Source organism: Aquarana catesbeiana, linkage group LG09 (assembly GCF_042186555.1).
Source record: "Aquarana catesbeiana isolate 2022-GZ linkage group LG09, ASM4218655v1, whole genome shotgun sequence".
Lineage (NCBI taxonomy): Eukaryota > Metazoa > Chordata > Amphibia > Anura > Ranidae > Aquarana > Aquarana catesbeiana.
In genome coordinates, this window is record NC_133332.1 from 166,809,244 (window position 1) to 166,836,011 (window position 26,768).

A 26,768-nucleotide genomic window follows, 5' to 3' on the forward strand; every position below is an offset into this window, starting at 1 on the left:
CCAGAACGCCTGAAGGTGCTCCCTGCATGTTGGGCCTCTGTATGTGGCCACGCTGTGTAAAAGTCTCAGACATGTGGTATCGCCATACTCGGGAATAATAGCAGAATGTGTTTTGGGGTGTAATTTGTGGTATGCATATGCTGTGTGTGAGAAATAACCTGCTAATATGACAATTTTGTGAAAAAAAAAAAAAGAAAAAAAAAAAACTTGATTTTGCAAAGAATTGTGGGAAAAAATGACAACTTCAAAAAACTCATCATGCATCTTTCTAAATACCTTGAAATGTCTTCTTTCCAAAAAGGGGTCATTTGGGGGGTATTTGTACTTTTCTGGCATGTTAGGGCCTCAAGAAATGAGATAGGCCGTCAGTACTTCAGGTGTGATCAATTTTCAGATATTGGTACCATAGCTTGTGGACGCTATAACTTTCACAAAGACCAAATAATATACACTAATTTGGGTTATTTTTACCAAAGATATGTAGCGGTATAAATTTGGGCCAAAATATATGAAGAAAAATTACTAATTTTCAAAATTTTATAACAGAAACGAAGAAAAATTTATTTTTTTACAGATTTTTCGGTCTTTTTTCTTTTATAGCGCAAAAAATAAAGAACCCAGCGGTGATTAAATACCACCAAAAGAAAGCTCTATTTGTGTGAAAAAAAGGACAAAAAATTCATATAGATACAGTGTTGTCATTCAAAATGTGAGAGCACCAAAAGCTGAAAATTGGTCTGGTTATTCAGGGGGTTTAAGTGCCCAGTGGTCAAGTGGTTAATGTAACAAATGTTTATACTAATGTTGAAATAAAAAGTTGATTGTTTTTTGCTTTATGTTTGACTTTTGCAGACTCGAAATACATATTTTAGAAGTGCAAACTATTCAAACTCCTTCAAATCTGTATTAAATCTAGTTGCATACAAAAGTATTTGGTTGTGCACACATGTTTTTCCTTGATTAGAAAGTGTAATGGGGGGATCCCTGTTCCAAAGCTGAATTTCAGGGCTCTAATAATTATTTTGTGGACTAGGTAAGGCATGAAATATGGCAACTAAATGTGCATTCTCTAAGCACCAAATTAAGAAAAAAATACCTTCGGGTCTGGCATAGATTTTAAGGGGAACTTCATGCTAAAATTGTAAACAAAATTGGCGTGGGGTCCCCCCAAAATCCATACCAGCCCCTTATCCGGGCATGCAGCCTGGAGGTCAGGATGGGGGGGGGGGGGACGAGCGAGTGCCTCCCTTCCTTCTGAACCATACCAGGCCACATACCCTTAACATGGGGGGGGCTTTGGGGTCCCCCCAAAGCACCTTGTCCTCATGTTGATGGGGACAAGGGCCTCTTCCCGACAACCCTGGCTAGTGATTGTCAGGATCTGTGGGCGGGGGGCTTATCAGAATCTGAAAGCCCCCTTTAACAAGGGGGCCCCCAAATCCCAGCTTCCCCTATGAAACTGGGGACTACCCATTCACCCCAAAAACCAGTGAAATGAAAAAAAACAAGAGGCGGTTTTTGACAAGTCCTTTATTGTAAAATAGCTCTGAGCTGTGTCGTCTCGTGCCACCATCTTCTCCTGCCACCATTTTTGCATGCCACTGTCTTCCCCTGCTGCTGTGTTCTTCCTCGCCACCGGTTACTTGCTAAAAAAAAAAAGAACACAAGGGGTGGGCTTTCCGGGTGACATCATCGGATGGCCACACCCCATGGCTAGATAAGAGATGCCAGACAGCGGGCGACAATACAACAGAGGAAGACAGCAACAGAAGAAGAGCTTTTTTTTTTAAATTTAGCGGGTAAACCGCGGCGAGGAAGAGCAGACAGCGGCCTGAGGGACGGTGGCAGGAGAAGACGGCTCGGGGAGAAGATAGCTCAGAGCTATTTTACAATTAAGGACTTGTCAAAAACCGGCTCTTGTTTTCTTTTTACATTTCACTGCTTTTTTGGATGAATGGGTAGGGGTACGATGTACCCGATTCCCATTCACATGGGGGGCGGGATTTGGAGGCCCCCTTGTAAAGGTGCCCAAGGTTGTCGGGAAGAGGCCCTTGTCCCCATTGATGAGCAGAGCTCCCCCCGCCCTAAAGCACCACCCCCACATTGAGGAGATGCGGTCTGGTATGGTTCAGGAGTGGGGGGGCACTCGCTCATCCCCTCCCTTTCCTGAACTCCAGGCTGCATGCTTGGATAAGGGTCTGGTATGGATTTTGAGGGGTGGCCCATGTAATTTTTTAAATTAAATTTTGGCGTGGGGGGTGGTCCCCTCTGAATCCATACTAGACCTGAAGGGCCTGGTATGGACCTGGGGGGGGACCCCACACCATTTTTAAATGTATTTATTTTTTTTGCCCGGTATTTCTTTTTATTTTCTTACATTCAGCTGTCAGATGATGACTCATCGGTTGTTAAGGACGCGGCGGCTGGTTTCCTGGCCCCTTTCTTAGCAACCAGCTATATACTGTGAAAATAAAAACTGCAAAGGTTACATCTTAATCAGCAGCATATGCTGACAATAGCCGAATAATAATGAGCCAGCAATAATATAATGAGCCAATAATAATGAACTAGCAAGCACTGGTTCATTATTCTGAGCACAAGTCACTTTACCACTTTGTAAGCAATCCCCCCCCCCCCCCCAATTTTTTAACTAAGCACTTTTTTGTCTATGCACTTTATTATGTATGATGTGATATATTGGACAAATTTCTCATCACTTATACATTTTTGCAAATATTAATATTATTCATGTGTTAGACGCTATTTACATGGGACAAATCACTCATTGAAAAATCAGTCCCTCTATATATTGTCACTACCTTTTAATTACCAGAGGTTGTAACACCACACAGACACTACAAGTTCATCACCGATTAGTCATTAGAACAGCGCCGCATCCAATCCTCTCTCTGAATGCCTAATAGCCAATGCCACATGAGCATGGTTGTTACCATAATATTAATGCCTCAAATGCAAAACATTATTGTATCAAATTAAAAGAATCAATCATTAGTACATGTATTTCCTATGTATGATTGTTGTCAACTCAGTAGCGTAGTGGTGTGCCCTGCTGAAGATTGAAGCTGATTGGTTACTATGCACAGGCAGCTGCACCAAATTTTACACTCTCCAGTTTTAGTAAATCAACCCCACTGCCTCCTCAGCCTCCCCTAAGGATATGCAATACTTAAAAAAAAATGACTTTCCAAATACTTAAGGCAGCTAGGAGACTTCTGAACTTATTTACCATCCTGAACACGCATGCTGTAGTGTATACGGTTATGGAAATTAGGAGGATGGAACATCTGGCTGACTAACTCTGGGATAGATTGAAAATATTTTCTCAAACGTGGGCATGATGGAATCAGTCACCCTACGGCCTCCACGCTACTCTCCTTTAATACTTCTGATACTTTACATTTAAATGTAAAACACGATACAGTATTTAAACTGGTGCACAGCAGTGTGGTGCAAATCACATGCGATGTCTGACATCATGCTGGTGTGAACCGGCACTAAAACTACTTAGGGCAGTTGGCAATCGCCTAAAGTGGTTGTAAATCTCAGAAATATGAACAAAGCATATCCCCCTATAGTGTGTACTTGTCTCAATTAAGAGCACTACGTATCATTTCTGTCTGCTGCATCGTTTCTCTGCTATCATCATGAGTCACTTCTGACATGTTTTCCTGACACCAAGTGAAAAAAAGGTGACAGGGGAGGGAGCTCCAGCTGAGTGACAGCCTCAGCTCTGTTCCTGTGTGCTGCGTGAAGGGGGTGTGTCCCATTCACTCCAATCAGCTGTCAGAGCTCTCTCCTCACTGAACTCTGCAGTGTGTAATTTCAGCTCTCCACTCCCTGCTTTCTGTCTTCACAGACAGCTTTATAAATTGCACTTTGAACAGATGTAGAGATGAGAAGACTGCAGATTAACAGGTACAACATATATAGGAGGATTTGTTTCATCTCTGTGTATCACCTGAGGCATGTCACTTCATGGGGGTTTATGTAAAGGTTTACAACCACTCTAACTACTTGCTGACTGCCCTATAGTACTTTAACTGCTAAAAGGCGGCAGCTGTGGGCAGAATCACATAAATAAACGTCATTCTGCATTTCTGCCTGTAGGGGGCGCAAGCACATTTAGCATAGGAGAATTTAGTTTCATTCTACGGTTAGTATATAAATTGTTGGCCTCACTTTTTCAGCACATGTAAAGCTGTCCACTGTTTACTCCTGATTGATAGCACTGTGTGTGACCCAGATGCATAACCCTCCCTCTACTCATATTCTTTCCAGGAGGATTATCCTGTATTTAAAGCAATCTCTTGGCTCTCATCCTTACATGTCTCTACTGGAGATTTATAATCTGTTAAATCCTTTCAAACATACCTTGTTTGGCAACCTTTTTTTTAACTCTCCTGCTAAAAGGGCTGTAATGTTCCTTTTTTTTCCCCTTTCTTTACACGTGCATTTGATGCTGTTATGCCCCGTATACACGAACGGAATTTCCGTCAAAAAAAGTGTGATGGGAGCTTTTGGTCGGATATTCCGACCGTGTGTATGCTCCATCCAACTTTTTCTGTCTGAATTTCCACAGCAAAAGATTGAGATCTGGTTCTCTATTTTTCCGACGGAAAAAGTTGTTGACGGAAATTCCGTTCGTCTGTATGCAATTCCGACGCGCAAAAAAACATGCATGCTCGGAAACAATTCGATGCATGCTCAGAAGCATTGAACTTCATTTTCTCGGCTCGTTGTAGTGTTGACGGTCGAAAGTTCAGAGAACTTTTGTGTGACCATGTGTATGCAAGCCAAGCTTGAGCTGAATTCCGTCGGAAAAACCATCTAAGATTTTTCAGACGGAAATTCCGCTCATGTGTACGGAGCATAAGTGTAGTGTAATAGCAGTGTAATAAGAGGACCTCCCATTTGTACTAATAGACCTATCAGTGCAAATGGGAGGTCCTCTTATTACACATTACATCGCAAAGAAAAACCTTGGGATTTTGAAGGTGCCATCAAAACAAAAAACTGAATGTCCTAAAAACAGCAGGTTTTTTTTTTTTTTTTGTGCAATTCATCCATATAAAACATTAAAAGAGATTTTTACAAAATTCTGCCTACATGGCAACATGCTGGAATAAAATTTCCACCAATGGTCATGCAGTCTCTTGATCCCAACATGTTTCGCCAATATGCAAAGTACAAAAATGTGGTTTTAAGGACATTCTGTTTTTTGTTTTGATGACATCTTCAAAATCCCAAGGTTATTCTTTGCGATGTAACATTTTTCAAGGGATGTGGTGCCCTTGATCCCTAGACACATTATTGTTTCTCTTTTTTTGATTCCTCCTATTACACAGTTACCTGGTGGCCCAATATTCAAAGGAATGGGATCACAATGGGAATGGGACAACATGCAAGGCATAGTAAGGCAGTGTTATCAACTTTATACAGGAAGTGCCAGGGGCTGAAATACATGTATGCATTTATTTTTATTTTATTTTTGTTCATTTTACAGGCCTGGAGACAGAGATTATGATTATTATACAGGATTTACAGTATATAGCGCCAACAGGTTACGCAGCGCTTTAGGATATAAAAGGGAGACAGTACAGTTACAATACAATAAAATACAGGAGAGTTAAGAGGACCCTGCTTATAAGAGCTTATAGTCTAATAGGGTGGTGCAAGTGGTACAGAAGGTTTTAACTGTGGGGGATGAGCTGATGGAAGTGATAAAAGATTAGTTGGAGGCATGATAGGCTTCCATGAAGAGATGAGTTTTCAGAGATCTCCTAAAGGCAGCCAGAGTAGGAGATAGCTGGACAGATTGAGGTCGAGAGTTCCAGAGGATGGGAGAGGCTCTGGAGAAGTCCTGGAGATGAGCATGGGAGGAGGAGACAAGGGAGCTTGAGAACAGGAGGTCTTGACAGGAGAAGAGAGGATGGTTTGGGTGCTATTTGGAGACAAGATGGGTGATGTAGCTTGGGGCAGAGTTGTGAATGGCTTTGTATGTTAGTATTTTGGGCGATCGGAAGCCAGTGAAGGGATTGGCGGAGAGGGGTGGCAGACACCTAGCTGTTGGTAAAGAAGGTGAGTCTGACAGCAGCATTCATGACGTGAGATGAGCTCCAGAACAGAGAATTCAGGGTAAATTCAGGCATATTTTTAGGAGGTGGAAGGGTTTAGGTATGCTTATAGAGAACCCTTGTGTTTGGATATATTTTTGGCACAAAAAATGTAAACATTAGTTAAAAAAAATAAATAAGGTAAATGCAAAATATTGCATATAATTTCTTCATATTTGCCACTTGCAGTCAGAAAATACTGCTCATGGCAAGCCTTAGATAGAAGCTGCTGTGCTAGTCCTAAATGACTCAGAGGAGGGACATAATAACTGGTGAATTAAAACAGTCTACCATAAAGGTGGTGCCTTCTTATTGCAAAGCCTAGTATGTCTTTTAAACATACTACCATGTTTACAATCTGTGATAAATGTTTTAATTGTAAAATATGTGAAATAAAAATTAGGCGCACTGTCTGATGTAAGTCCGGGCCACTCCTTGCCAACTATTTTGTGGCTGTCCTCTTGGCCTGTTGGGGCCGATGATTGTATCGAGGCTCAAAGAGACCTCTCTTATCAGTACACCTTGAATCAATCCCTAGGACAGAAGAAAAAATGGTCACCCTACTTTGAGGGGTATCTAAGTGACAGAACATTGTTTTATATATTTTGTAGATTAGAAAGTGGTTTGATTGTGCAGCCAGTATCTGACTACCTTATAACTAGAGAGATACTAGAGTAGTTTCCTCTTTTTGGAGAAGGGAGTGGGGTTAACAGGGAGAAGAGAAAGGCAGTTGATCACCATGATAGGGGCAATAATGAGTGGGCATTGCTGACTTATTGTGGAGACATCCCCTGGGCATGAGATCATCCAGCTGAAAGCAGTTGGATTGTTTATCTGCCATCTCATCTGTTTAACTGTCTGTTAATAGCTTCATGTTCTTTACAATTTTTAGACAGCAATAAAATGTTGATTTTCACTGTTTGTCCATAACTGCATTTTTTATTTTTATCTTTTAAAGGTCAACCCCATCCAATATATTTACATAGTTAGTAGGTTGAAAAAAGACCATCTAGTTCAACTAATTAAAAAAAAAAAATAAAAATGAATAAAAAAATCATACAATCCCATATACACAATCTATACCCACAGTTGATCCAGAGGAAGGCGAAAAACTAGGGCTGCGGAAATTAACGATTAATTCCTCAATTAATCGTTCATTATTTTGATCGATCAAAATTCTTTTGATCAGTACTCACCTCTCCGCTGGCTTCCGGGTCTTCAGGGAGTTCCGTCGGAGATCCGGTGATGTCACGGACATCGACGTCACCGGACTCCTCCCACCTTCCCCAGTTATTGAAAATGGTAAAGTAATGGAATACAGCAGGCGCCTGACCGATCCAATCATGGCCTGAAAGGCTTCGACCGAGTGGGCATGTCCACGAATTGCAGAGGTGTGGCTGTGAGCCGGTTTTGTGATTGGCCGGACACGCCCCATGCTGATGATACGTGACCCTTGCTGGGAATAAACAAGCATTGGAAGGCATTACGAAGGTGAGTGTGTTGTCTGTACTGGACAGGTCAATTGTTGAGGAGGAATTGTGGTGATTTAAAGTGTATATATATATATATATATATATATACAGCTTGAATCTGTATTTTAGTTTTAGATTAGGTGATGAAGAGAGAAAACACCTCTTGGTTTAGGCTTTGCCTCGTGCATCCCAGTGTGGAGCTTTCATTTCACTTCCTGCCCCAGAGACACAACGGGAAGTGAAATGGCATTCCCATTTTAGATGGTTGTCAACAGGACTGGTATACCCATTGGAGGCATTACCCAGATAGCAAGCAATTGAGCTGCAAGTTTGAAAATGTCTTGTTAAAGTGGAGGTCCACCGTAAAAACAAATTCAACATTAAAAGACTCCTTAAAATTTTTTTAAAAAGTTTTAAAAGTGGTAAGTCATGGATTGTGGAAACTAACTAGTGTCGGGTGATTGTATATGCCTGTAGTGTATACCACATTTACCACTGACTAATGCAGAGTTGCAATGCAAGGAGATCAGCTAAAAGTAGTTGGATCTGTATGTGCGTTATAATTAATCGAAATTAGTCAATTAATCGATAAAAAAAAATCGATTAATCGAACACGCAAATTTTAATCAGTAACAGCCCTACGAAAAACCCCAGCAAAGCATGATCCAATTTGCTACAGCAGGGGAAAAATCCTTCCAGATCCCCCGAGAGGCAAACAGATTTTCCCTGGATCAACTTTACCTATAAATGTTAGCACTAAATGTGCATTTAGGAATGAATCCAGGCCTTTTTTTAAAGCAATCTTTAGATCGCCAGAACCACCTCTGGAGGGAGTCTATACCACATTTTCACAGCTCTTACTGTGAAGAAACCTTTCCGTTTTTGGAGATTAAATCTCTTTTCCTCTAGACGTAAAGAGTACCCCCTTGTCCTCTGTGATGACCTTAAAGTGAATAACCCAACACCAAGTTCACTATATGGACCCCTTATGTATTTGTACATGTTGATCATATCCCCCCCCCTTAATCTCCTCAGGAGAGAATAAAGAGTGAATAAATTCAGTTCCTCTAATCTTTCCTCATAGCTAAGCTCCTCCATGCCTCTTATCAGTTTGGTTGCCCTTCTCTGCTCTTTCTCCATTTCCCTGATATCCTTTTTGAGAACTGGTGCCCAAAAATGAACCCAGATGAGGTCTTACTAATCATTTTTACAGGGGCAAAATTATCTCTCTCTCTCTGGAGTCCAAACATCTCTTAATACAAGAAAGGATTTTGCTCGCTTTGGAAACCACAGCTTGGCATTGCATTCTATTATTAAGCTTATGATCTACCAAAACCCCCAGATTCTTCTCCACTATGGATTCCCCCAGTTGTACTCCCCCTAGCGTGTATGATACATGCATATTCTTAGCCCCCCAAGTGCATAACTTTACATTTATCAACATTAAACCTAATTTGCCACTTAGTTGCCCAATTAAACAGTGCATTGAGGTTGGCTTGTAACTTGGAGACATTCTGTAAGAACGTTATTCCACTGCATAGCTTGGTGTCATCTGCAAACACTGAAATGGTACTTTTAATCCCAGACCCTATATAATTTATAAAGGTATTAAAAAGTAAGGGTCCCAACACTAAACCTTGGAGTACACCACTAACAACCTTATAACATACTGTACCTGTATACTTTCAAAGAAGACAGAAGAGTGAAACCTTTAATTGTCAAAAAGTTTCGGCAAAAAATCATGCCCTTGCTTGATCATGATCATACCTTTTTTATTCTTTCACATAGAAAAAAATAGAACAAAACAACTATAAGTACTTGATTAGAAAACCACATAAATGTATAGCTATTAAGTGAATCAGCAACACAATGAAATGCAAAATCAGGCTGCTTCTTATTTACCAAAGTGGCATTTTTTTTGTTTGTTTGGAACCCCCTGGCAGCCAACTGCGACAGATTTGAAAAGGTGTCAAATTAGCGCTTAAGATGAGACAAATTTAACTTGTGCAAAAAAAAGAAGTGGCCCGTGACAAGTTTTATTTTGGTTCACTTCAACTTTAAAGCGGTAAAGAGAGAAATGTATTAATCAAGCTTTAATCTTCAGAGACATTTGTCTTATACTCTTTCTCACTGTTCCTGTTTAACACTGTCCCTGCAAAAGAATTGATAAATGTCCACCATATTTTTGTGTACATACAGCTCCCATAAGTAAAAAAGAAAATCTAAATCAATTAAACACACTTAAAGTGAATGTAGAGGGATTTCAAAACAAACAAAAATAAAAAAATGTCATACTTACAGGATTTGTGCAATGGTTTTGCATGGAGCAGCCCTGAACCTCCAGGTCTGAGGTCTCCTGCTGGCTTGCTGGCTTGCACTTGTGTAAGCTCGATTCCAAGCCAGGCTGTGTGCGTCTACTGACTGCGTCTACCCCCGCTCCCTCCTCTCTGGATTTGATTGACAGTAGCAGGAGCCAATGAATCCCACTGCTGCTTCCATGTCCAGTGAGAAGAGAGAAAAAGAGCAGCTCTTGGGCACAGTGCTGGATTGAGAAAGGACTCAGGTAACTATTTTGGAGGGAGATGAGCATAGAATGTATTTAGGTAAAAAAAACTTTAAGCCTTTAGAACCACTTTAATTTTGTGTAATAATTCCATTAGGGTTCTGCAAATAGAAAACTAACACAAACATTTGACTAGTTTTTAAAAAAAGGCTTTTAAACTGGTGTTTGAGAAATGAAACAATCATTTTTATTGTTGTCTTAGCCAAGCCAAGTCAAGAGCAATACAAACACTTCTGGTAGTTAAACAGTACATGTATTCAGAAATGAGTACAGCATACCTAAAATGGTATTAGTGAATAAACAGGGGACAGAGCGACTTGTCTCCAAAACAATGACAGCCACTCCAGAATAGTGACAGTTGGGAGCTATGGTATAATGTGAATGGTGGCTTTGTTTATCTTTGACCCTGCTGACTGTGAGCTGTTTTCAAAGTAGTCATTATAGACAGAATAACCCCGTCATCATATTTGCAGTGTCATGAAGATTGCAGTGTGACCAGGCAAGTTCCCTTTCCAATCCTCCAATAACAAGATGGAACTTCACCAGCTATACAATACATGGTCCGTTTTCTCTCTGATCTAGTTTGTGGCTGAAATGATCAGCCAAGTTGGAGATTATAATTAATTCTGTAAACTAATACTAATATTGTTGATGTTAACGTTTTCAGTGATGCTCAATTAGAAGAGGACTGGGAACCTTTTGCTTGGGAGGCAAAAACAACCAAATGGCCCTTTCACTACAGAGATAGGTTTCTGTGGACTAAAGTAAGTGCATCATGCAAAGTGTGCTATTTTCCATGACCAGTGTAGTCAAAATGACCCCCATGAATTAACTGTTATGCACCTAAACTCCAACCCACTTTAATATCCATTTATAATAATTGAGTCCACACCTTGTTTTGGAGTATAAATGGCCATAACAGCTTTTATTAGACAAACCAACCAGATAACTCCACTATCAAATCAACATAAAACCCATACCATAACATTTTACCCCAGTCCGTTGGTCTCTGACGGCGACTCACCTTGTTTACCAAATATGTATACCAAAAATATATATACCACCACGCACTGCGGGTACCATTTTGAAAACCGTTAGGCCTCCCGCTGTAGCCGCTCGGAGACACCCCCTTTCCCGCAGTGCCACCATCTCCTTATTCCATCCACCATGATGGAATACACCGGAGGGGCTGATCTTGCCGATGAGCCCCCCACCCCTTTTGGATTACCAACTTCTTACTGCCACCGTCAGAGACCAACAAGCAACTCCGCCACCCTCTGTAAACACCCCTTATTTGCTGTTATGACGACCGTCTTCCACCTGGAATACAAAAAGAAAATCACAACAAACACCCAACATAAATTGTATACACTTCTGATTTTATATATATCTATATATAGGGAGGGAGGGTGGGAAAACTGCCTCCTCCTGTGTCTTCTTTCTCTCCACTGCCCCTTCCTGGCTCCACCTCTCCCCTTAAGTAATGCCACTCCCCCTTTTACAAGTTCCTATCTTCCACCACCCTTCCTAGACACTCCCATTCCCTATTTCTAATTAACCCCTCTTGTGTCTCCTTCTCCACACTGTCATGCCCGGCCCTCCTTTATCATTCCTTCCTCATTTTCACTCCGGGCCTCCCTTGACCAGTGTAGTCAAAATGACCCCCATGAATTAACTGTTATGCACCTAAACTCCAACCCACTTTAATATCCATTTATAATAATTGAGTCCACACCTTGTTTTGGAGTATAAATGGCCATAACAGCTTTTATTAGACAAACCAACCAGATAACTCCACTATCAAATCAACATAAAACCCATACCATAACATTTTACCCCAGTCCGTTGGTCTCTGACGGCGACTCACCTTGTTTACCAAATATGTATACCAAAAATATATATACCACCACGCACTGCGGGTACCATTTTGAAAACCGTTAGGCCTCCCGCTGTAGCCGCTCGGAGACACCCCCTTTCCCGCAGTGCCACCATCTCCTTATTCCATCCACCATGATGGAATACACCGGAGGGGCTGATCTTGCCGATGAGCCCCCCACCCCTTTTGGATTACCAACTTCTTACTGCCACCGTCAGAGACCAACAAGCAACTCCGCCACAGCCTGAAAGAGTGACCAACTTACTCTTGAAGGCACCTCCACACCCACAGGGCCCTTTGAATCCCTTCCTGCAAGCCCAGACTAGAGGTCAATCCCCCATCTGAAAGATGAACTCCATCCTTTATCCAATAGAGCCCAACATTGGTCTCTAATTCTAGATGCCCAATGACTAAACCTCCATTATTAACCACAACCTCCCCACCATTTTGTTTATGCATATGCGTGTTTTCTGAATGCTAGTCACTAATCTAGCCCGTCTCCAAACTGTCCGGGCAAATATGTCCGACCATAGCCGCAGAGTACCCGGAAAATCAGCCTTTAACTGCAGAAAATCAGCCTTGATGTCTGTGATCAGCTCCCTGACCGGACGTACCCCCCAAACCACTAACCCCTGCATGGATTACCAAAACATCGGGAGGTCTGTCCAAATTTCATATCATACCACTTCCCGAACTACTCTCTCCCACCTCATACCAGGCGTACCCAACCACCGCAAATAAGCTTCTTTCCGCGAAATGCCCAATCCCAGCACACATAGAAATGACCGAGGATCCAAATGAGGCGTGTGGAACCTCCATCTGAAAATGAGGCGTGTGGAACCTCCATCTGAAATGAGACGACAAAACATCCAAGGTAGCAATACTCCAGCATATCCCCACATACTGACAACCTCATTTAAAACACCCCGTAAATCCGGTTTACCTCCCCCTGTTCTCTTTCTTTAAAATTGTATTTTATTTATTTATTTATTTATTTATTTATTTATTTATTTTTTTTAAATGCGGAATCTCCTTGATTCCCACCTCCCGTTCCTCCACACCGCCGCCTCATCCTACCCACACCTGGCAGCTTCAGTAGCCGCCCCTATGTGGAAGGAGTGTGAAGCGTATTGTTCCCCCTCCAAGCCTGCCCTGAAAAGGCATTTGCTGAACACCGACATAAATTGGAATTTTTGATAAATAGGACCCATCTTTATGCCTTAGTCATAAAATGCCAGCGAAGATACCGCAGTAAAACAGTAAGACCTCATAGCTTGAGATACCTACTGAACACAACATCCCACATATGGCCCTCAGACTGGCAAACGTGACAGGCCGTCTCATAACCAATTTCATGTGACCCCTCCGGAAAACCCCCCCCTTTTTTTTTTTTTTTTTAAGCCTGTTTCACCCAAACTCTTTTGTTGCGTCCTCCTCCCCCATCAGTTGTAAAATCATGACAGGCCTGCCATCTTCCGCTCAATGGCAGAGACCAATCCCCCACGTTCCATGTTCCTAGACACAAAATACAAAACCCACAACCTTACCTCCGCCCTGTCCTTACCAATCCTGGCCTCCTGTACCATTAACAACCACTCCTTCCATACCTTAGTATAATGCGCCCGCGTGGCTACACTCACTGACTGCCGAATCCATCCCGCGGCGACTCCAATGCCAGCTCCCACATCCAATCTGTGTAAGGGACTCCCTCCTGCTCTGCGCCCGGGGTCAACTCTCTGAATCTGTCCCACTGAAAGCGAGACCGTGCATCAGCCAGTGTATTATACACTCCAGGTATGTGACCAGCATACAAGAAAATGTGCAATCCCAAGCACCTCAACACCAACCTACGCAATAGCCTTAGTACAGGTGGTGATGACGCCGACATGCGGTTGATCACCTGGACCACTCCCCTGTTGGCACAATTCAGTCCCGATTTCATATTCCTACAAGCCTCACCCCCAAAGTTCCAACGCCGGTACTACTGGAAAGAGTTCCAGTAACACCAGGTTACGCGAACCCTGCCTCCACCCATACTTGCGGCCAAGGACCCACACTCCACTGCCCTTGAAAAAAACGCCCCCATAACCCTTAGCCCCTACCGCGTCTGTAGTTAAATCCATGTCACCGGGCCCGACATCCACAACGATCTGCCGTTGTACGACTCCAGAAACTCATACCATACCTTCAAGTCCTCCCGGTGTTCCCTATTAAGCCCGACCAAATATGTAGGTGCCTTGACCCCTACCGTTGCTGCCGACAGCCGTCGACAGAACACCCTCCCCATTGGGATTATCGAAAGTCAACTTACCTAGTAACCACTGCAAAGCCCTCAACTGGACTTACCACAGTCTGTGGATCCCTCAAATTACTTTGTATAAGTTCTCCAACTTACCTCTGGGCAGGCGACATTCCACTGTTTCCACATCTACCACTATCCCCCCAACAAACTGAGTTCCGTCGTCGGGGCTTCTGTTTATCCTCTGCTAAAGGCACTCCAAAAACCTGCCCGCGAAGTGCTGCAACGTGGCTAGCAGAATCGCACACACGTCGGAGGCAGTAATGTATGACCGAATCTAGGCCCGACACATCCCTAACCACCCACTCCCGAAATGAGCTAAATGCTTCAAACATGGCACCATAAATGAAGCAACCCATAGGTAAGCATTTGTCTACATAAAACTGTTCTTGCCAATAACAACCCAACGGCCGGAAACTATCCGGATGCCCCGGAAGCAAACGGAAGGCGGATTCTATGTCCGACTTGCCATCAATGGCTCTTTTGCTATACTTCCTCACCCATCATACTGCCACGTTGAATGACGTGTAAGACCCAGTGCATGCTTCCGGATCGATAAAATCATTCACCAAACTCCCTTAGGAAATGACCAATGATGAATAAGTCGGAACTTGTTCGGTTCCTTCTTAGGCCCCACCCCCCAAGGTGAAACAACTAAATCCTGTATAGGTATTATCCACAAACGGCCCCCCATCCGACCCAAAGCCACTTCCTTCGCCAATTTTTTCCCCCCCACTAACCTTCTAATTTCTTGTCAGTGGTGGAACCACTGCCCATGAACATGGTATACGAAAACCTCCCCAAACCCCGTGACCAATAGCCTCATCGCTACCTAGTCCGGATACCTACTTAGAAAAGGCTTCTTCCTTCTCACCTTTCCGGCGTCGTCCCTTTCATGTGCAGGCTCGTTGTGACGCCTCCCTTTTTTTTTTTTTTTTTTTTTTTGAAGCACTCGTGCTTAAACTTACAGGACCCCCCAAATTTACAATTTGTAAATGTCCGCGGAATCAGCCTGTACCTCTTTTTTCTTCATCCCCCCTTCTTGGAATTATCCGGTTTTACCCTATCACCGGTTAAATTTTTCCAGCGGCAATAGGGAAAAATATCTCCACATATTCACCCTTGACAATATTATCCCGAACCTCCTGCTTTAAGTGTGTTCCCAGTGGACCCTCAAAGCACCCATATACCTCGCCCTTCGCCGCATCCGCAATACTCACCACCTCCACTCTGGCCGTTGTTGCCGCCCCCTCTGTAGCCCACCTTTTTTTCCTTGACCCGCTCCTTCTGCTGCCGCCCCCGAGGGGTCCGACACCCTCTGCACCCTTACCCTAGTCGCCATAGCACCTCTTTCCCCCCCGGTTACCGTTCCCTTCCAAGGGCCACCTGCGGCAGCTGTTCCTGTCCCAGTTCAAATCTACCCACCAAATTCTGCAATCCTTTCGATAAATCCTTCAATTGCGCCCCTGATCCAGAACTGGCCGGCCTTGGAGCCGCCAATTGCTGATCAGGCGCCCCCCCCCCCCCCTTTATCCCCACTGTACCCGCTGTTACGACCCCTAATAAGTCATGTAATGCCTTAGTCACAGATAAATCATTGCTGGACTCACCGGGCTGTCTGGGAGCACGCCCCCACCGCCTCCGATTGGTCTCTCCTGCTGGCACTTGTTGTTCTTCGCTGTCGGACACCTCACCTTCCGAGCGATCGTCCTGCTCCCTGACAGTTGGCGTTGTCAGCCCCCCGGGTGAAGAGGCCCCGGAAGCCGTGAAGATCTGATCATATAAGGGCCGACTCTCTCCTGCCGCTATACTTCTTCCTGAACCGCCACTGGGAGTCGCCCTGGCTGCACCGATCGGCCTGCTTGTGACCACCACCGCCATCCTTCTGTCCATGTGCCAGTCTGTTGGCTAAGCCCCGCCCACCCACAGCCTTGCTGACCACTCTAATCCCCCTCCGGTAGCCACTGTGTCCTCACTACTCCCCCCCTTAGCCCCCCTGCCTGTTCTGCCACCCCCCATGTGTTAAACCCTCACTCTGAGGCCTGTGAAACTCTGGCGGTGAAGCGGCGCCATAACGGCCCGTGGCCCCGCCCCCCGGAGTAGGCCTGCGGCGTGCAGACCGCCCGGGCCCTGAGTTATCCTGTCGCTGTGTCCGCTTCACTGGGGGCGCTGATCGGTCCCCCCGAGGGCTCCCTGTCTGCCGAGCAGGCTGCGATGGCGGCCCTGGTGAAAAACACGCCGGAGGCCGCGACCTCCGCACGTGATGGGTCTCTTCCACTGTCCACGATCCCTCCTCATCCAACATCAGTGCCCCGACTTGCCTCTTCAGCCAGTCCACTCCTCTCGTCGCCGTCGCAGCCCTCAGCCTCGCCAGGATGGTGTCCTGTCCTCCATGCTGATGCTGGAGGAGCAGTGAATAAAACTGCCTCCTCCTGTGTCTTCTTTCTCTCCACTGCCCCTTCCTGGCTCCACCTCTCCCCTTAAGTAATGCCACTCCCCCTTTTACAAGTTCCTATCTTCCACCACCCTTCCTAGACACTCCCATTCCCTATTTCTAATTAACCCCTCTTGTGTCTCCTTCTCCACACTGTCATGCCCGGCCCTCCTTTATCATTCCTTCCTCATTTTCACTCCGGGCCTCCCTGTATTGGTTGGTGGGCTTAGTAAAGGTGTGCATTCCTAAAGGACATGTTTTATTATGACACATCTTCCCATCTTTCAACATCAACTTTTTCTAGAGTCTTGGCATTAGGTCACACGATGTTTCTGTTGGTGAATCTCATCACAAGAACACAGACAGCAAAAAAATGTGATGGAGGACCAACCTCTTATCACTCCTAAAACTAAGAAAGTGACTAGAGATACACTTTAATTCCATTCATTTACAATATATTATTATTACTCTATTACTGCAAGTCTGACCTTATCTCTTTCTTCCGGAAATATCCAGAAAGGTTGTCAAAGTTCATAAAGCAGATCATTTTACAGGACACAGAGCTCTATGTAGCACTTCAAAGTGCTCTCCATTCAAACCCATTTTAACATTTGCACTGAAAGCACCAAGATTCCAAATTTGCAGATGTGCAGACCAACTTTATATGGTTGTTATATGAACCAACTAATTAAAGAGACCTGATTAAGGCTTTAGTTTGTAGCAAGAGATATACAAATAAACCGCCCCTGAATCTCTCTTACTCCACTGCGCCAAAGAAAAGTGCAAAGCTATATAAAAGATGTGTAAATGAATACAAAATGTGTGTACATACACAGTGTACAGTGAAAAAAGCTGCCACTTAAATAAATACGTAAACTGATCAGAATCCCAAAACTATACCTCTCATACGTGTACAGATAGAGATAGCGGCGCTAATATAAATTGTGTAAAATAATGAGTCAGAGCAGCATAATGCCTATGACCCTCTACTGAAATTTCATGATAAAAATAATATTTTTCATGACACTATTTATATTTTTATTTATAAGTAGAGGGTCATAGGCATTATGCTGCTCTGACCCATTATTTTACACAATTTATATTAGCGCCGCTATCTCTATCTGTACACGTATGAGAGGTATAGTTTTGGGATTCTGATCAGTTGATTAAGGCTTTAACCAAATTTGTAGCAGATAGAACAAAAGGTAGATTGGATGGATGGACCCATGGGCGTCCGCACCATAGGGCAAGGGGGGTCATTTGCCCCCCCCCTGGAATCTGTGTGTTAAAATCCTCCTTGAGTTGCAACGGCCGCCGCAGCCGCCTCCGCGGCAGCCGTGGTGTTTTTTTTTCAAAGCCTGGCTGCTGCTGGTGCTGTCTTTTCCGACTACATGCATCCGTGCGTGACCGTCCCTCCCTCCTCACCCCTGGCCGAGCATCAGATTGGCTCTGCCGCTCGAGCCTCTGCGCTCGCCGTTCTGCTTAATGTGACACTGACCCGCCTCAATTGGCTGCTGCCTCTGCCTGTGTAAAATATGTTGTTACTGCTATGCCGATTCGGCCGTCGCGGCTGCTCCCACAGGTCATAGCTGCGTGGCGTGCAGTGGCGGGGACGACAGGGAATACACTGCCTGAGTGACTGCCAGTGCCTGGACTATCCTGACCCTGAAGAACCACAGGTAACAGCAGTGCCTGTTTACCACTATGTACAATTTTTTTGTATTTCAATACAACTGGAACTGTTGTGGCCATATTTTGATCTTGATGGAAACATCTATACAGACTGTATTATACAGTCTGTATAGCTGTTTTCATCAAGATCAAAATATGGCCACAACACAATGGCGGCCCGTGCATTAAGGGCGCACGGGAGCGCCGCCCCGTCTCTCCTGCCACCCCTATCTATGGCCGCCGCTGCCACCCCCTACTCAGGCGCCCGGCCCCTTTTCGGGGGCAGGACGCCTGAATTACATCGGCGGGGGGTGTTTTTTAAGCACCTGATTAGAGCCATAGGCTCTAATAGGCGTCAAAAATGGTGACCTACAAGCGCCATGCTTGGCACTCGCAGGTCACTCAGCTGTGTTAGAAAAGCGAATGACTATTCACTTTCCTAACACTAAACCGCTTCTCCGCCAATCATGATGGGCACACTGGCAGCATATGATGGGCACACTGGCAACATATGATGGGCACACTGGCAGCGTTTGATGGGCACACTGGCAGCGTTTGATGGCACACTGGCAGCATTTGATGGCACACTGGCAGCATTTGATGGCACACTGGCAGCGTTTGATGGCACACTGGCAGCGTTTGATGGCACACTTGCAGCGTTTGATGGCACAGTGGCTGCGTTTGATGGCACAGTGGCTGCGTTTGATGGCACAGTGGCTGCGTTTGATGGCACACTGGCAGCGTTTGATGGCACACTGGCAGCGTTTGATGGCACACTGGCGTTTGGCACAGTGGCAGTGACTAAGCCCCTCCCTTCATGACATTGTCAAAAAGGGGCCGAGCATGGGTGTCCATAAAATTATGCCCCCCCCCCGAAAAAAGTTCTGCGGACGCCCATGGATGGACTGCAGTCATTTATCGGCCTCCTGGACCAGTGTCATGCTTTCTGGATGACTTCTCTGTATGGTTACCCTATTTTCTCTCCTCTGAAGTACCTGCCATCATCCTAGGTGACTTTAACATTTCAATCAATCTTAATAATGCAACCACTTCTCAACCTAACCTCCTCTTTTAACCTAACACAATGGACACAAACCACCACTCACTCCAACGGCAATACTCTCGACCTCGTATTCTCCCATCTCTGCACTCACTGCAACCTCTCTAACACCCTCTTCCCTCTCTCTGATCACAACCTTATCCATTTCACACTCTCCCTGTCTCCTACCTCCCATGCTGTCAACCTGCAAACCACTACCCGCAGAAACCTTCGCAACCTCAACTCTTCCCTTCTTCATTCTGCTACTGATGGCCTTTGCGACAAAATCGCACCCCTGTCCTGCCCTGACCTAACCACTTACATCTACAACAACATGCTGTCATCCTCCCTAGATGTACTTGCTCCTCTTTATACATACAGAACCAGGCCCCATCTGCCACAACCCTGGCAAACAGTGTGGACGACACCAGAAGTCTCAAGAGACGCAGCGGTGCAATTGAGTGAGCATGGCGTAAATCTAAATCCTTGCAAGTCTTTACCCTCTACAAATCTGCTCTTCTCAAATACAACTCCTGCCTCCGCTCTGCTAAACAAACCTACTACTAGGGATGAGCCGAACACCCCCCCCCCCATTTCGGTTTGCACCAGAACATGCGAACAGGCAAAAAATTTGTTTGGACACGCGAACACCGTTAAAGTCTATGGGACAGGAACATGAAAAAAATAAAAACGCTAATTTTAAAGGCTTATATGCAAGTTATTGCCATAAAAAGTGTTTGGGGACCTTGGTCCTGCCCCAGGAGACATGTATCAATGCAAAAAAAAGTTTTAAAAACGTCCGTTTTTCGGGAGCAGTGATTTTAATAATGCTTAAAGTGAAACAATAAAAATGATATATTCCTCTAAATACCGTGTCGGGGGGGTGCCTGTAAAGTAGCGCATCTTTCCCATGTTTATGTTTAAAGGAACAAATGTCATTTAAAACTGCTCATGACTGTAATGTATTGTCGGATCCCGGCAATATAGATAAAAATACCAAAAAAAATGGTGTGGATGTGACCCCCCAAAATCCATACCATTTAGGTCTGGTATGGATATTAACCACTTCAGCCCCGGAAGATTTGCCTGCTGAATGACCGGGCCATTTTTGCGATTTGGCACTGCGTCGCTTTAACTAACAATTGCGTGGTCGTGCGACGTACCCAAACAAAATTGACGTACTTTTTTTCCCCACAAATAGAGCTTTCTTTTGGTGGTATTTGATCGCCTCTACGGTTTTTATTTTTTGCGCTATAAACAAAAAAAGAGCAACAATTTTGAAAAAACACAATGGGGTTGATTTACTAAAGGCAAATCCACTCTGCACTACAAGTGCACTGCAAGTGCACTTGGAAGTGCAGTCGCTGTGAAACTGAGGGGAAGATCTGAAATGAGGGGAAGCTCTGCTGATTTTATCATCCAATCATGTACAAGCAAAAATGCTGTTTTTTATTTTCCTTGCATGCAAAGTGGATTTTCCTTTAGTAAATAACCCCCAATATCTTTTTACTTTTTGGTATAATAAGTATCCCCCAAAAATATATAAAAAAAAACCATTTTTTTCCTCAGTTTAGGCCGATATATATTCTTCTACATATTTTTGGTAAAAAACATTGCAATAAGCGTATATTGATTGGTTTGCGCAAAAGTTATAGCGTCTACAAAATAGGGGATAGTTTTATGGCATTTTTATTATTAATTTTTTTTTTACTAGTAATGGCGGCGATCTGCGATTTTTATCGGGACTGCGACATTATGGCGGACACATCAGACACTTTTGACACATCGGACACTTTTGAATCAGTGCTAAAAAAAATGCACTGATTACTGTAAAAATGTCACTGGCAGGGAAGGGGTTAACACTAGGGGGCGATCAAGGGGTTAACTGTGTTCCCTGTTTGTGTTTCTAACTGTAGGGGGAGGGGACTGACCTAGAGGAAGTGACGGAATGTGGTTCCTAGCTAATAGGAAGTCACGATCGGTCACGCCTCTCAGAACAGAACAGGGATTTGTGTGTTTACACACACTCGTCCCTGTTCTGCCTCTCATGCCTGCGATCATTCGTGGCCAGCGGTCAACGCGCAACGGCCACGAGCATCGGCACCCCCGCTGTGCAGCGGGCTTGGGCGCCTGCTATAACGATACCGCGAGCCGACGTAAAGCTATGACGGCTCGCGGGATCGTGCCTACCTGCCGCAGTAAAATGACGGTGGCTGGTCGGCAAGCGGTTAAGGGGAACCCCGCACCCAAATTTTTTAAAAAATAGCGTGGGGGTCCACCAGGCCCCCAGGCACTATATACACTGAACAGCAGTATATATACTATACGGCCTGCCCTATATACTCTGCAGAAAATTGGGCCTTAGGTGTTGGTGGTACCAGAACACTGTAAGCCCTCACAGTTACTCTTGTTAGGTGCAGGAACGGGCCCTGCTGTGAAATATTATATCAAAAATTGTAATTACATGCCCCTGTTAAATAGGGGCAGAAACATTGGGCCTTTGGTGGTGGTGGTGGTGGTGCCGCAACACTGTCAGCCCTCACAGTTACTCTTGTCGGGTGCAGGAACGGGCCCTGTGTTGAAATGTTATATCAAAAATTGTAATTACATACCCCTGTTAAACAGGGGCAGAAAAATTGGGCCTTGGGTGGTGGTGCCACAACGCTGTAACCCCTCACAGATACTCTTGTTGGGCGCAGGAACGGGCCCTACTGTGAAATATCATATCAAAAATTGTAATTACATGCCCCTGTTAAACAGAGGAAGAAAAATTGTGCCTTGGGTGGTGGTGGTGGTGCCACAACACTGTAACCCCTCACAGATACTCTTGTTGGGTGCAGGAACGGGCCCTGCTGTGAAATATTAGATTAAAAATAGTAATTACATGTTAAACAGGGTCAGAAAAATTGGGCCTTGGGTGGTGGTGGTGATGCCCTAAACCAAAAATATTGTTGGAAGCTAGCATCATCAAGATTAAGGAGGAATAGGATAGTCAGCATAGGCAGTCTTCAAGGCATCCCACATCCATAGCAAATTCAATCAGTTACATCAGCATCAGGTGCTTGATAGCTGCTGATCCAAGACTGATTGGGCATGGGCAAACGGTTCAGCCCGAGCATAAGTTCGGGCCGGACTTTCGTTGTTCAGACGTTCGGCAAACAGGGTCATTCGACTACTTGTTCGGCTCCCTGGAACCAACCACAATGCATTGCGGTGCTGAACAGAGCATTGCACAGAGATAGAACAGGGCTCTGTTCAGTGCTATTAGTTAGTGTGCTATACTGTGCTTTTTTTCTTCAATAGTCAGTGTAGAATATTAGATTAGTGTTTGTCTAGGGATAGTGTGAGTGTAGTGAGGAGTACCATCATTCAGCTTTGCATAGTGTGCAGCTAGAGTAGGGATAACTCAGATAGTTTCACTGTAATGTAGTGAGACCGTGTCATTCATACTTACATTAGTGTAGAGTATGGACAGCTCAGATAGTTTCAGTGTAGTGTAGTGAGACCGTGTCAGTAATCTTGACATTAGTGTATAGCTAGAGTAGAGACAGTTCGGATAGCGTTAGTGTAGTGACGGTTGAACACCGTCTATTTGATTGCGTTGCTGCCAGTTTAACGCCAGTTACTTCTGTGTGCGTTACTGCCAGTTTAATGCCATATAGTTTTGTGTGTGTTACTGCCAGTTCAACGCCATATAGTTCTTTGTGTGTTACTGCCAGTTTAACGCCATACAGTACTGTGTGCGTTACTACCAATTTAACGCCATATAGTTCTGTCTGTGTTACTACCAGTTTAACGCTATATAGTTTTGTGCGTTACTGCAGGTTAAACGCCATTTACTTCTGAGTGCGTTACTGCAAGTTTAACACCATTTACTTCTGTGTGCGTTACTGCAAGTTTAATGCCATTGTCAGGATACACATGCCAGCAGACAGAATAATCCCTCTAGAAGAACTCCTGGGCACAAGCTAAAACTGATCCCCTTTCGTGCTTGTAAGAATTGGGCATTGGCTAACAGATATGCGCATGCGCGAACGCACGCACAAACACAAGCTGTTGCGCATCCCCGTGCTCGCTGATGCTTGTGCGCACTTGTGGCTGAGGCTAGCGCCAAACAGACTACTTAAACCCAGCCAGTGCTCAGATCCAGTGCTGCCTTGTCTTCAGCCTTATGTGTATCTGGCATTCTGTGAACCTGTATCCTGCTTCCAGTTATCTACCCGGCTTGTCTTGACCATTCCCTGAACTCCACCTGCACCGACCATTCTTCTGTCCGCTCCTTTGGCTCCTGTTCCACTGATTCAGTTCCAGACTCGGCTCTACCCCCTCCTCCGCCTCCATGCTCTCCTCTGCAGAATTGTCCTATGAACATCAGGTACCCCCTAAGCTTTCAAAGGGCTATTCCATGAGTCAGGAGAAAAGGTGCCATGCAGTGCTTCAGCTGGTGTGTTTAGGGGACAGGAACCACACCAGAGCAGAGATTCAATGAGTCAATGAGTACCTGCGTGAATATGGCACAACGACAGGCTCAGGCCGCCTCGGCTTTTTTTCCCCACGTCAATGGCTGATCATTAAGGATGCATGCACTGTATTGTCACCATTTGAGGAGGCCACAAGGATGGTGAGCCGTGACAGTGCATGCATGAGTGACACAATTCCTGTGGTGTTCCTGCTAGAGCAGACTCTGCGTGGCATTATGGACAGGGCACTGGAGACAGAGCTGCAGGAGGAAGAGGAGGACTTCCTTTCCTCTCAAGGCTCACTTTATCCAGACACCATCATTCCTATGTCACAGTACACATAGGAGGAGAGAGGGGAGGAGGATGATGAGGAGGATGCTGGCAGTTTCATAAGCTTTGAAGAAGAGGAAGACATGCGTCAATCTGTAAGCGAATGCTTTTCAAACCCCAGGACCCTTGGGAGTAGTACAAGGCTGGGAGGAGGAAGTTCCAGATGCTGTCATCCTGAGTGACCCAGAGGAGTCTGCTTCTCCAGCCTCTGCAAATTTGAGGCGCATGGGCAACCTCATGCTTCAAAGCCTGCAAAAGGACCCAAGAATATGTGGCATAAAGGAGAAGGGTGATTACTGGTTGGCAACCCTCCTTGACCACCGTTATGAGGGGAAGGTCTCAGAACTCATCCCGTCCCCTCAGAGAGTGCAGAAGATAAAATCTCTTGAGGACACGTTAAAGAGGATTTTATTGAATGTTTCTCCTGACTCCAGTAGGTTACAGTGTCGTGGAAAACATAGTTTTGATTCTTCTGCTGGTCAAGAGAGGAATGTTGGAGAAGGCGTCCGCCTAAGTGAGGCATTTCAAAATTTTTTTAGTCCTCGCCGCCCAGGGCTGTCAGCTTCCACATCCTATGGGCAGCATCTGCATCACCTGGTGTGCGATTACCTCGGGGCCAAAACAGAGATGGAGAGCTTTCCAGCTGACGATCCACTGACTTACTGAGTCATGAGAATAGACCGCTAACCAGAACTTGCCCAGTATGCTATTGAGTTGTTGGGCTGCCCTGCATCCAGCGTGCTTTCAAAACGGGCATTCAGTGCTGCAGGAGTGTTTGTTACTGATCATAGAACGCGTCTGTCCACAGACTCCTTGGGTCGTTTGACTTTTATAAAAATTAATCATTCCTGGATTACCAGCTATGAAGCCCCTGATGCCGATGTCACTGATTAATGCCTCGTACACGCGGTCGGATTTTCCAATGGAAAATGTTCAACGGGAGCCTTTTGTCGGAAATTCCGACTGTGTGTAGGCTCCATCGGACATTTTCCATCAGAATTTCCGTTGCACAAAATTTGAGATCTGGTTCTCAAATTTTCTGACAACAAAATCCGTTCGTGTAAATTCCGATTGTGTGTACACAATTCCGACGCACAAAGTTCTACGCATGCTCGGAATCAAACAGAAGAGCCGCACTGGCTATTGAACTTCCTTTTTCTCAGCTCGTTGTACGTGTTGTACGTACGTGCGTTCTTGACATTCTGAATTTCCGACCAACTTTGTGTGACCATGTGTATGCAAGACAAGTTTGAGCCAACATCCGTCGGAAAAGAAAAATGGATTTTGTTGTCGGAATGTCCGATCGTGTGTACGAGGCATTAGTCTTTTTGGGATGTGGAATCTCTGCAGGACTTCGAGGCTGCCTAGCTTTGAGCGTGTTCAATCATTTCATCTAGAAGAATGTTTTTGGTATAGGTTTCATGGGCACAATTTACACTCAAAGACCAATTTTTCAGCACCTGTTTGACAGGTGCATATCTGCGATTTTTTTTTGCCTTCATCAAGAGAACCTCTATAGGGTTACGGTGGGAAGGCGCTACTGACAGAGTTACCGAAAGAGTAATTTTTCTGCACCTGTTTGATAGGTGCACATCATTGCAATTTTTTACAGCAAGGCCAATTCTTGCTTTCATCAAGATTACCTCTATAGGGTTATGGTCATAAGGAGCCACTGATACCCAAAGACCAATTTGTACGCACCTGTTACTTTGCAAAGTCAAAGTGACACCAGAATGTATCCAAAAAATCTCTAATCTTTGTACCCTGTGCACAACATTGTGGCCTCATCATACACATTGGCTCCCCAGCTGTTGGTGAGCAAAATAAAGGCAGCTTGCAAGGAAAATGTATTTTTTTTTGGCATTATAAATGCAGTTATTGCTGCAGCACATTCTAGACATGGTACAGATCTGCCACTTTACAGGTAGACTAAGGGGACCCCCCAGGCACTATATTGGAAGGAATTTTGCATTTTTATGTTTTCACTTTAAAAATAAAAAGATCACTGATTATTTAAAAATGACGTTTTTACGTTACAATACATGTCCCCCAGGGCAGGACCCGGACCCCTATAACCATTGTATGCCCACTTACTCGCATATAAGCCTTCAAAATGGGCACATTTAATTTTTGACGTTCAGGTCCCATTGACTTTAATGGGGTTCGTTATTCGAGTCCGAACTTTCGCAGTGTTTGAAAGTTCTGGTGCGAACCGAACAGGGGTCCGTTCGGCCCATCCCTAAGACTGATTAATTTTTATGAATGTGAGCCTATCAATGGAGTCTGTGGACAGGCGCACTCTTTGATCCGTTACAAACCCTCCAGCAGCACTGAATGTGCGTTCAGAAAGCACGCTGGATGCAGGACAGGCCAGTAGCTAAATTGCATATTGAGCAAGTTCTAGCCAGTGGTCCATCCTCAAGACCCAGTGGATGCTCTGTTGGAAAGGTCACCAAGTCTGCTCTTACCCCTAGATATTCCTGCACCATG

The 26,768-nt window shown here is 44.7% G+C and overlaps 2 long non-coding RNA genes across 3 annotated transcripts in view; both read right to left on the minus strand.

The window, feature by feature from the left end:
- LOC141107253 (uncharacterized) overlaps nt 1-10,189 on the minus strand; it is a 35,764-nt gene extending 25,575 nt beyond the window's left edge. The window contains exons 1-2 of one of the 2 annotated variants that reach the window (XR_012235839.1): nt 9,906-10,189; nt 9,282-9,383 (exon numbers count right to left, since the gene is read on the minus strand). This is a non-coding gene — a long non-coding RNA (uncharacterized lncRNA). The remainder of the gene's footprint in view (nt 1-9,281; nt 9,384-9,905) is intronic. The other variant, XR_012235841.1, reaches the window with a different exon arrangement.
- Nucleotides 10,190-11,568: 1,379 nt separating this feature from the next.
- On the minus strand, nt 11,569-16,987 carry LOC141108114 (uncharacterized). The gene is made up of 2 exons (XR_012236010.1): nt 16,666-16,987; nt 11,569-12,892 (listed from the first exon to the last, which is right to left on the minus strand). It is a non-coding gene; the product is annotated as an uncharacterized lncRNA (long non-coding RNA).
- Nucleotides 16,988-26,768: the final 9,781 nt, after the last annotated feature.